The sequence below is a fragment of the Bidens hawaiensis genome, unplaced genomic scaffold (assembly GCF_021521415.1).
Source record: "Bidens hawaiensis isolate Kalapana, Puna unplaced genomic scaffold, B.hawaiensis_p1.1 tig00002181_1, whole genome shotgun sequence".
Classification (NCBI taxonomy): Eukaryota; Viridiplantae; Streptophyta; class Magnoliopsida; order Asterales; family Asteraceae; genus Bidens; species Bidens hawaiensis.
Window position 1 is genome coordinate 2,012,008 of NW_027491116.1, and position 12,027 is coordinate 2,024,034.

At 41.4% G+C, this 12,027-nt stretch overlaps 1 pseudogene; it reads left to right on the forward strand.

The window, feature by feature from the left end:
• Positions 1-7,492: 7,492 nt before the first annotated feature.
• On the forward strand, positions 7,493-8,050 carry LOC143609517 (inositol 3-kinase pseudogene; annotated as a pseudogene).
• Positions 8,051-12,027: the final 3,977 nt, after the last annotated feature.

Here is a 12,027-nt window from a genome sequence, read left to right on the forward strand (position 1 = left end):
CCTATTCTCCTCCCGGACAGCCCGCGCCTGAGCTACTTCTTGAATACGAGCTGCTTTTAACTTGTCGTTTTCACGACAAAGCAGCTCGACGCGCGGCTGCATCCGGGCCAGGAGAACCCGAAGCTCATTGGTTAGCCTACCCTCCTGGTAGCTAGCCATGGCTTCCCCCAACGCACCACTGGGAGCTGCGTGACGAGCCCACTCCACGCACTCCACAGGTGTGCGAAGGGTTGTTCCTCGGCGGATGTTCCATCGTGGAACATACACTTCATTGGAATCCGATACTGCAAAAAACAAAAAGCAGTTAGGAAAAGATGATAAAAAAAAAGGCCAAAAGAACCTTACGCACCTGTAGGGTCAACAACAGGCCGATAGCCGCCAAACCCATAACCTGAACCAAAGGGAAATCCGTCCAAGAGGTCAGGTAGATGGGAAGGAGGCAGAGGTTGGCGAGAAGCCCCATGCATACCTGAAGGATCGGCCGTCGTTGCCGATGACGGAGGAGGCATGGTGAAGGCCGCCGCGGTAGTAGAAACCAACGGAGGTGAACTCACCGTAGGTGAACTCACAACCGTGGTCGCCGCTGCGGAGTCCGCAGAAAAAGTAACCGCCGGCTCAGTGAAAGATGCGGTAAAAATGGCACTGACAGCCGGCGGTGATGTCATCACAGCTGGAACAGTTGGCTCAATGGAATGAGCAACTGAACCAGCGGAAGCAGGCGCAGCCGCCTGGGTCGTCGCCTCAGGTAGGCTGACCAAGCCTACCGTCATGGGCGGGGAGGTACTCCTCCCCGCTCCACCCTGGAATGCGGTAGCATCCACGCCTGCACAAAGAAGATAAGTATTAATGGGAAAGCTATGAAGTTAAAAATAAAGTTTGTACTTACGGGTTTTCTTGAGCCTAAAAGTGCGGACAGGCGGGGATGAACCCGATGGAGCCGGCCTCTTCACGCCGCTCACCATTGTCATCCTGGGCTCTCCGAAGGTGACAGTCGCAGCCTCCGGAGCAGTGGTCCTATCACCACCCGGGTTCCCCGCCACCTCCTCGCTCTCGGCCTCTGAGTCAGACCGAGGCACCGGATCGGAAGTGGAGGCCACCTTCTCCTTCCCCTTCCCGCCGGCAGCCTTCTTCTTCCGCACCAACGGAGGACCATCGGCGGATTCCTCATCAGAACACAAGATTAGAGGAATTCCAGCAGAGGTTTCAGCATTGAGGGGTCGAGGGTTGAATAACGCCTTACCTGGCCGCCTGGCGCTCAGGATCTCGTGGCCTGGCGGGTAGACCTCCACGAACCGATCCGCCGTCTGTTCAAGGATGGGCAACTCGTTCTCATCTAGAGCACGAGTACCCATCCGAACGGGACTATCAGCCTCCCGCGGATACAAGAGCGACTGCAAGTCGTTCCCCTCTGAAATAAAAGAAAAACAGTTAGAAGACAAACATATACAAACAAAGAAGACAGAGCATACCGTAAGGGACAGAGTTCAAACCGTATTCGAGGACGATCGGGATCTTTTGCGCCTCCGCATCCTTCCACACCCGGCTCATCCCGAGCATCACCATCCCGGACTCCGCAAAGCGGTAAACCGGAGATTGGACTCGGGATATCTTCGAGAACCATTCCGCCTCCTGGTAGTTGGAGGCGTGAAAGCTGGGGAGTGCTTGCCCATTCTTGAACTTCATGGCAAGGGGGATGGCGCGAGCGGAGATAAAAAAGAACTCCCGCTTCCATGAGCGAAGACTGCGCTCGGTTGCGCAAATCTTCAAACCATTGATCCGGGTTATCAGAGTATACCACCCCTGGATGCACCTCCAAGAGTAGAAGGTCATCAGGCGGTCGACGAATGGCTCAATGCCCAGAATCCGGCACACCCACTCGAAGTGGCGAATCTTCGCGATCGACATCGGGTGCACCTCGGTCAGGTGTACACCGTGCCTCTCTAGAACACGGTACACAAACTTTGTCAACGGGAACCTAAGATTCCCATAGAAAAAGAATGCAGCATATACCCCGATCTTGCATCTGGGGGCATCATACACCGTCTGATGAGGTTCAGGAAACTCAGGCTCGAGAGACTCGAGCATGAACTTCCTGACGATGTACTGATATAGATCGACAGGCAGAGCACACTGGCACTCGCCAGCAGTACTCTTGTCATCGGCGTACACCCCAGCCTCCTGGGCTGTAGCCTCAAGATCGTGAGAAGACATCTTGCAGGTATGAAAGAAGAGAACGATTTCAAGAGAATGCTCGACTGAAAAGGTGAGTATTCGCCGGAAATCGTTTTGAAGATGAAGAGAAAAGTGAAAGTGTGGATTACAAAGAACCCTCTCCCCCTTTATATACTAATCGCAATTAATGCGATGAATTTAATGCGGAAGAGAGAGAAATCGCAGGTGCAATGAAACTATGACACGTGGCAAAAAGCAAGCTGGCAACAGCTGTTGAAAGGACGCGTACCATTAATTTCGCGGCCACGCGCCCGAAAAATCGCGCCCACGCGCCTGAAAAAGCGTCTGGAATGACCAGGTACTGTCACGTCACCATAACTTCCTGCACGTCCTGACACAGTCAGAAGAAACCGTCGCACGACGTTTCAACAGTTTGGACTGTTCTTATCCTTTCACCAACTCTTCGAATTTCAAAAAAATCAAAAAGATTCAAAAGTAAGCGGGAAAATACCCCTTACCTTGGCAACCAAGTAATTGTAAGACAGGTGCGGGAACAGTGTTAAGGCAAAACCCTTCACATACTTAGCACCTGCAGGGAATTGAAGCCAAGAATACCTTGGCAACCAAGTAACTATAAGACGGGTGCGGGTACAGTGTTAAGGCAAAACCCTTCACATACTTAGCACCCGCAGGGAATTGACGTCAGGAATACCTTGGAAGTAAAGTAACCGTAAGGCGAGTGCGGGTACAGTGTCAAGGCAAAACCCTTCACATACCTAGCGCTCCGCAGGGAATTGAAACCAAGAAGGATCTTCTGGGCAATGCTTGCGGAAACGGGAATAACATCCCCGCATAGCGGGAACGTCGAGAACTACATTGTTTGAAGCTCCAGGATGGAATTGGTGGTTTTAACATAATTGATCACTATGTTCAAAACTACCAAAACCTCATGGAGAATCCACACAAGTGGGACTCAACGCTCCTGACTTGCGAGGAGGTTACAGACCTACCCGCATCATACCCAAAGATCAAGCAGGAAAGTCGGGAATTTCTGCAAGTGACAAGGACTTCCGCGGGAAGAATCCCCATGGAAAACCTTAAAACTAAACCCTTTTCAAAACCCTTTGCTTAAGTCCAAAAGTTCACCTCACTTTATTAAACATTCATGAGAAGAACATTGGACTGGGGGGACTTGAAGAGGTAGGTCCCAGCAGAGCCCAGTTGGACCCGCATGACTCACCTTGAAGAGAGACGTCTGCGCAGAAACCAACTGGATCCGCAGGACCCACCACGCTCAGAGACGTGACATCCTTACGCGCAGTACGCAAGCTGTTCCCGCAGGAAATGCCTCCCAATGGTGAAGTACTCCGCCTGTTCCCGCAGCTGCGGATATAAGCCATCAGGGAAGGCCACCCGCGCAGCAAGGCTACACGCACAAGGCACTTAGCTCTCAATAATTCAGTTGTCACCTGAAGGAATGAGCAAAGCCGGGAACAATCCCGCACAAAGGCGGGAGGGGGAATACTCCCGCCCAAATAAGCCAGTCCGTACGATACGGGAAGATCTTTTGTACTGTACCTGACGAGGTATGGGCAAAAGATCTGACCAAAGATACGACAGCTCATTGACAACAGTATGGCGAGCAGCATGCTCTTGTACTGTATGTCACTATTAGCCGCTGCCTACTCACCAACTCCTGTCATACCACGTGCATAGCCGGCAGTTGGTGGAAAATGAATAGTACACAGCAGGCCTGGTCACTGTCAGCCGCTGCCTACCCACCAACTACCAGCATGGCACGTGCGTAGGACACAGTTGGTAGAACAGGAATACTATTCAGCCGGCTACACCTTCTTGGAAACCTACCTTCGGCTATAAATACCCCAAATGGTATGATCATCTCATCTTATCTTATATCTTACATCATATACCTGATATCTGCTCTAGCAATCTCTTAATATACATTTATATTCAAGAGCAATCTAGTCTGATTCTCACGCCGGAGGGTGGTCACAAGGAGGAACCCCCCCTTCTCAGTGACGAGCTCACGGTGTCTGTTTTGCAGGTTATCAGAAGAACCATCTTTGCCGGGTCTAACCCCTCGTGGGAAACATCTATCTAACCCCCAGATTATCCGTAATCTGCCCGGGGTCCCTTAGTGTTTCTTTAACTCCCTTCCAGGCTTCCATGTTAGGTTGTGACATGTGTACAACACCCTGCCCACCTGTTTTCTTTCTTAGTGACCAAGCATGAACAATAATTAAGTGTATAATTTCAGGTTTAGTTTTGTCAATGTCACACCTTTTTCTATTATCTTTTAAAAAGGTTTTATAGTTAAAATTAGATCCTGTAAATTTGTGCAATAGTTAGATATAGTTGCTTTAGTTCTGGGGATGGTTTCCTAGTAGCAAAGACAAAATAATTTAATTACATATATGTCTTTAGTTTTGAGTGTCGAGAGAAGTAACAAATTTCATTAATAGGAAAAATCTTCCAACAAATAAATTTTGCCAAAAACATTTTTGTTGCAAATGTGTTAGAAATCACAGTTTCCTGCGGATTTAGACTAAACAAAATACTATAGTATTTCTAAGCAATTAATGCTTATATGCCTACAAGCAAGTACACACCTATGTCAAGTTATATAGATGAGTTAAGCGGATTTTTCTTTTACAGCTAATTTTTTTCCAACTATTTCCAAATGTCTCAAGTGAGAATAGAACACACAATCATTTGGTTGTAAGACATGCATTTTTTCTATTAAACCAAGCTAGTGACTGTAACAAATTAAAAGGGTTAAAAGAGGATAGTGTATAGATTGCTTTAATGTTTATGTTCAAGCAAGAAAAGTTAGATATGCAATTTGTCTACGTATTTTAGTGATATCAAGGAGTATATAGAAACTGTGTTTCTTCTCTAGTGATTGAAAGTTCTACTTCTATATTAGAATGGTATGTAAAGTTGAAAGCATAGTTAGCGGGTACGCAATTTTATAGTTATTAAAAAGCAATTATAATTCAGAAGGTAAAAATTCATATATTTATGAGAAATAACATATCATGAACTGCTAATGAATTCTTTTCATATCATACGTACACAAATTCATGGTACAAGAAAGCAATCAAATTACTAGACATTTTTGATTCTTGTCATGCCATTAGAAAGACTTGTATTACCCACTTAGACCATCTCCAACAGTTTTTTGTTCAAACCTGCCACGTCACCGTCACATCAGCTTTCTTAAAAACATTTTTTTTACTCCAACAGTACACCTTCTCAAACCATCTTTATATTTCCACATCATTAATTGCTTTTACATTTATTTTAAATAAGAATTTCACAATACTATAAAATACTTAATTTTTATAATTTTTATTTATATAAATAGCAATATAATAAAAATGTAGTAAAAAATTTAACCGTTAAACTAGCTGTTACGTAAAAAATAGACAAACAAAAAAAATAAAAAAAAATTGAAATAAATATAAAAAACATGTATATATGTATAATATTTTTAATATATTTTTATAAATATAAATATGGGCGTGTGTGTGTGTGTGTATATATATATATGGGGGAAGGGGTGAAAGATTTGATGCTTGGGGCCCACATTGATGGTTTTTGGTGGTTTGAAAAACCAAACCTCAACCCTTAGTGTTGGTTTAAACCAAGCACTTCAATAGTCTAGTTGGTTTTTGGGTTGGTTTGAACCAAGCAAAAACCATCATTGGAGATGGTCTTAGAATAATATGTCATTTCATTTAACTAAAATCATAGTTATGTTATCTTAATAACTACTAATAATAGGGTTTCCTAAAAAGTGATTAGATATTCTATAATGCTTTTGTATCATGCAATCATGCATACTAGTTTTAACTATTCTTGGAATATTTTTTATTTTAGACTAGTTAAATAAATTAATTATTTATAAATGGAGGCATATTCAAATCAAAACCAGAGTATAAAAAACCATAAAATAAGCAAAAGAAAAAAATAGAGAAAATAAAAGAAATGAGTTTCATCCCATATTGGTGGAGGAAAAAAATTGGAATGCTTCCACCTTGATAAACATAAGAAAGTGATTTCTCGTCCCACATCGCTAAATTATAAAACTTGTAAGCTCTTTATAAGAAATAGAGCTCATATAATAATATTCTTATATGACAAGACACACTCAGTGGTCCTAGCGGAGGGTGCGAAGCACCCGACGAGCACAGGCACGGGCTCCATCTCGGGCGAACTGCGATGGGCGTAATGTGACGCTTTGATGGCACACATTGCACGAAGATCGTTTAATTAACCCTTCACGCTACGCGAAGTGATAGTTACGCACACTTGAGACGTGGCCTGCCATGTGTAACACCACGCGGGCTAGTTAGGGCTGACTTAGCAACCCTATAATTTCTTTGCGCTACGCAAAGCTGCTTGTGTGTGTTTCTTTGCGCTACGCGAAGGAACCCAACTTCAACTATAAATAGGGAGAAACCAGTGCTTCACTTCTCGTCTAAATTTCATACATCTCTCTCACTTTCTGCTTTATTAAGAGCATTGGTATAATACCCTTGCGTAGTCGTAACGATACCCTCTTCGATCGAAAGAAGCTTTTGTACACGAATCCAAGAGCTTTGCCTGAACAAGGTAACACATTGTGCTAGCGTGTAAAGTTTCTAATCTCATGATTATCGTTAAGATTATTGGGTTATACCAATCTAGATATACTAAATTGTATTTAACCTATGTGCTTAATACCAGGAAGCTCGTTGGTGAGACATTTGAGTTTTTGTACAACTTACATTTGCATGAGACAACTGGAATTCCCAAAATAATCCTTTTTTGAGAGAGAGTCCCCAAAATAGCTATTTTTCCTTAAAATCTTTTATAATTTAGACTGACAAGACGCTTTGGGAAAAGATAAAATTAAAGAGGGAGCATGCCAAATTTCGAAAGAAAGTCGGGTATGAGACGAGATTTCGTGAAATAATGAAGGTAAAGTCCAAATTATTTTGTAATCTTGGAGCAAAAAGTTTAGATTTTTCCAAATCTTTTTTATTCAAAAAACCGTATTGAGATACTGTTTTTTTATGTTTCCTACCTTTTCCGTCCATATTTTCAAATTCTTGGAAAAATATATTTTTTACAATTATACCCCTGAACCACCACCACCACCTTGAACCACCACCATCAGACGTCGTCGGCCCCACCCCATCACCACCACCATAGCCGCCTCCACCACCTTGAACCACCACCATCACCGACGCCGTCAGCCTCACCACATCACCACCATCACTGACGTCGTCGACCCCACAAACCCTAATCATCAATGGGTGCAAATCCAAACCCAAATCCTCGTGGGCTAATTGTCCGTAATTACGGCCACGACGTCTTAATCAAAGACGGCGTCGTTCTTGCCCAATCCCTCGGCGCCGCCGTCACGTTCATCTCCGTCATACTCGACGGCCTCAAAATCCATTCCGATTACATCTCCAAAACCGGCAACGATTTCATCTACACCACCAACACCGTAAACCACCCACCTATTTCATCGCCGGCGCATAAAACCACTGTCTTCCATGCTTATTTTATCTCCGACCCGTCGGAGATCCGTCGGGAAGATCGGATCCTCAAACGGGTCGAATCTTGCGACCCGATTACCCCGTCGGATCTCCCCAACGAAACCCATTTCAGTTTCGGTATGGCCGTTGGAATCGTGGGTGAGATATTGCCAGAAACGTTAGAGAAGTGGCTGGACATATGCGACGTCGTGTTGGTCGATATTCAAGCTTTGGTTCGAGAGTTTGATGCAATTGATGGGGCTGTGAAGCTTGTGAATTTGAAAGAGTGGGTTTGTGCATATGTGAAAACTGTGAGGTTAGATTGAGCAGAAGGAGGTAGCCATTAATGGGTTTTGATTTTGTTCATGAAAGAGGTGCCTCTGCTGTAGGTTGAGTGGAATCTCTGTCTCGATGGCATCTGTGATGGTGGTGGTGGGGTGGTGGTTCAGGGGTATAACTGTCAAAAATATATTTTTTCAAGAATTTGAAAATATGAACAGGAAAGATAGGAAACATAAAAAAACAGTTTCTCAAGACGGTTTTTTGAAAAAATCTAAACTTTTGTTCAAAGATTACAAAAAATTTAAACTTTACCTTCATTATTTCCCCAAATCTCGTCTCCTACCTGACTTTCTTTCAAAATTTAGCATGCTCCCTATTTATTTTTATCTTTTCTCAAAGCGTCTTGCTAGTCCAAATTATAAAAGATTTTAAGAAAAAAAGGGCTATTTTGGAAACTCTTTCTAAAAAAGACTATTTTAAGAATTTTCCCATAATCAAGTGACAAAAATCTAAATAAATTAATAACACACTTGCATGAACAGATAATGAAATTGGAGCTTCTGTGGTTGGTACAAATTTACAACACACTATTTTATTATTATTTCGTTTAGGTCTTTGATACCGTCACAAGCGAACAATATTGTACCACATCAAAGTTTCGCACACCAAAAGGATGTCTTTGGTTTGCTAAGAAAAGATGGATTTTACTTGGCAAATAAACTTAACCCATGCTAACAATTATATTATTGGTAATGCATTTTATGTTTTTACTTATATTACTAATTGCCCAAAATCTAAATCCATATTATTTTTTGCATTAATCTCTGTAATGAATTATACCTGTTTAACTAAACATATTTACAATTCATCACTTGTAGACTAGTGGTAGGAGACTTGGAATTTTTAATGGAGACCCAAGTTTGATCTTCACTCATGCCACTTCTGGTTGATATAATTAATGAATGATTTGAGCTACGCCTTGTGTAAGGTTGTCAGTTCGAATCCCGAATCCACCCGGGTTTTCGTCTCACCGTGTGCTACGTTAGAGAGTTCTACTCTTGTGGTGGCACAACGACTGTTAAGTGTCAGCCGGCAATATGGTTTCCCAAAGGAACGCCTAAGGCAAACTCTGAAGCCAGCGTGGACCCGGTTAAGACAACATAGTCTGGCCAGATTGGGCAACGGGGTCTCCAATTTGGAGAGTGCGTTAGCCTAAACACAAAGAAGTCGTCGTTCCCAAAAAAAAAAAAAAAAACTAAGCATGTATGCTCACAATACCTCACTAGTGGCCTAATTGTAGAAGACAGGTTCTTCGGTGGAGACCTAAGTTTGATCCTCGCTTGTATCACTTTGGGTGAATTATGACAATGAAGGATTTGAGTTAGGCCTTGCGAGGTTATCAGTTCGAATCTCGAGCTCACCCGGGTTTTCGTCCCACTGTGTTTTACATCAAAGAGTTATGCTCTTATGATCGCACAATGACTGTCAAGCAGAAGTCAACTGTATGGTTTCCTAAGGAATCGTTAAAGCCAAACTCTGAAGCCAGTATAATCCCGGTTTAAACAACATAATCCGACCAGAGTAAAACAACGGAACTCTTCAAATTAAAATTTACGGTGACCTAACACACAATAAAAACCACCCTACATAAAAAAAGAAAAAAGAAAAAAAATCATGTTCACACAATATATTTGACTAGAAAGTTACCCAAGCACGTATAGACTTGAAAGTTGAAACCAAGTATTCACATAATATTCTTGTCACCTGAACTATTCTTATTACTCTCAGGTATATCACTTTTAAAACGGTCCACCTCTAACCGACTTTCATGGCTAAAATGCTCTCCACTAGGCCCCACTTCTCTCCATAAATACCCCCGACTCTATCCATAGTTTCTCCCCTTTCCTCCTACTTCCTTCTTATTAACAACACATTCCATAATCCATACCATGTCCTCTTCAACCAATTTCCTCGACAACATTCTTCTTAACTACCCATCCCAAAACCCGGTCTTGTTCTCCTCCGGTTCGGACAACCGCATCCGGAACAGCTCGAGCTCAAGCTCAGACAATGATGAAAGCAAGAAGAAATTACGAATGATATCAAACCGCGAGTCAGCTAGACGGTCCCGAATGAGGAAACAAAAGCATTTGGAGGATATAAAGAACCAGAAAACTCTGTATAAAAAGGTTAACTTCCAACTTATGAACCGGCTACAATGTTTAAACCACAACGGGCAAATCGTCGAACAAGAAAACCAAAGACTCCTTTTGGAGTCAGTGATGCTTCAACAGGAATTAAACTGTTTAAATCATCTAATAACGTCTGCATGGCCATGCAATAATAACGTAATTAACGATCAGAACCCGCCTCCGTTGGTCACATTATAATGATCTAAATATTCAACCAAATTATAGTTACAAGGATGATCGATCATTCTCTCCATATCCATCTAGCTTATCTCTCTCTTTGTAATATATTATATAAAGAAAAAAGAATGCAAATGGTTTTAGTTTTTTTTTCTCTACCTTTTATGTAATTATTGAAAGAAGGTGCTTTCGGTAAGCCCCACGATGTAGCAAACCATTGCAAATTAGTTTAGAATAAATATATTTAAATTTTGTGGTGGTTTAATAGTTTGGATTCAATCGGCATATGATTGCAAACTAGTTTAGAATAAAAATCATTTAAATTTTCTCGTGGTGTATACTCTGTTGGATTCAATCGGCATATGGGTGTGAAACCATGGCTATTTTTATCAACTTAGACAGCTTGTAAGTTTGTCATATGTTGGTCCGGTGACAGAGACAAGCATCTTAAACACCTATATATGTTGGGTTGCTTAATAAATATTTACCAAATTATATACTTTTAAAAAGCTAATGATGGAAAAATGTAATGCAAACACAATTAAACCACAAGGCTATTTATTTAATTTACTCACATATATATAACACATGCAAATTTAACCCTACTTTAAATATTTGAAAACTTTGTAACAACTATTCTGTATAGTAAATAAGATTTGTAAGTGGTCTTATTACTTAAAAAAAAAAAATTAAAAATGCGGTTGAATATGAAAGGATAGAAAAAAGAATTCATTAGCTAGAAAGTTTATTTGTTTATCGACGGTTAATTAACCTATTTGCCTAAGTTTGGACACGAAAAAGGAATTATATGACGAGTTCTTACTTTTAACACATTTTCATCGAGAGACACTACTAAAAACAAGTATTTGTGATGGAATTTTGCTAAGAAAGAAAATCAAGAGCGACGCCCTAAAACAATAAAAGTACATCGTAGCGCAAAAGAGCATCCCGCGTAAAGAGGATCAACTTGATTCTTTTGAAGAATCTGAAGCAAGGCACTATGCCAGGACCGGGGGGGCAAGGAAAGAGACAGAAGAGCTCTTTTCTCTTCCCAATAGTTTCACTGATTATAAGCTAAGCTTAGCTTCCAATTTCTATAGCAACACAAAGACTATGTTTTATAGTCATGTTAAAGTTGTCCAAAAATGCGTCTAGTGAACACCAGCTAACCGGTGGATGTTTTCAAGTTCAAACAAGAATATAATATAATAATAATTATGAAAATTCTCAAAATAAGCATTTATATATGAAAACAAATTTTTAGTTTTAGGTACCAATTGCAAAAAAATCTAGAAATAGGTATTATAAACTAGTCGTGACGAGTAGTTTATAGAAACCAATTAGAACTTGCCACGTGCCCTTAAACTAACCGTAACGAGCACGTTCACTAATCATTTTACTCGTCACGACTAAATAGGTTTCATACTTTGTAATCAACGCCAACGAGTAATTTATAAGTCATTTAGTCGCGAGGAGTAGATTATAAGGTTAAACTAATCGCGACGAGTTAAGTACTAATAAACTACTCGTGTAGGAAATGTAAACCTGGTAAATTAGTCGTCACGACTAAATGACTTATGAATTACTCGTGAACGTTGATTACGATGCATAAACTTATTTAGTCGTGACAACGTGCTCGTTACGGTTAGTTT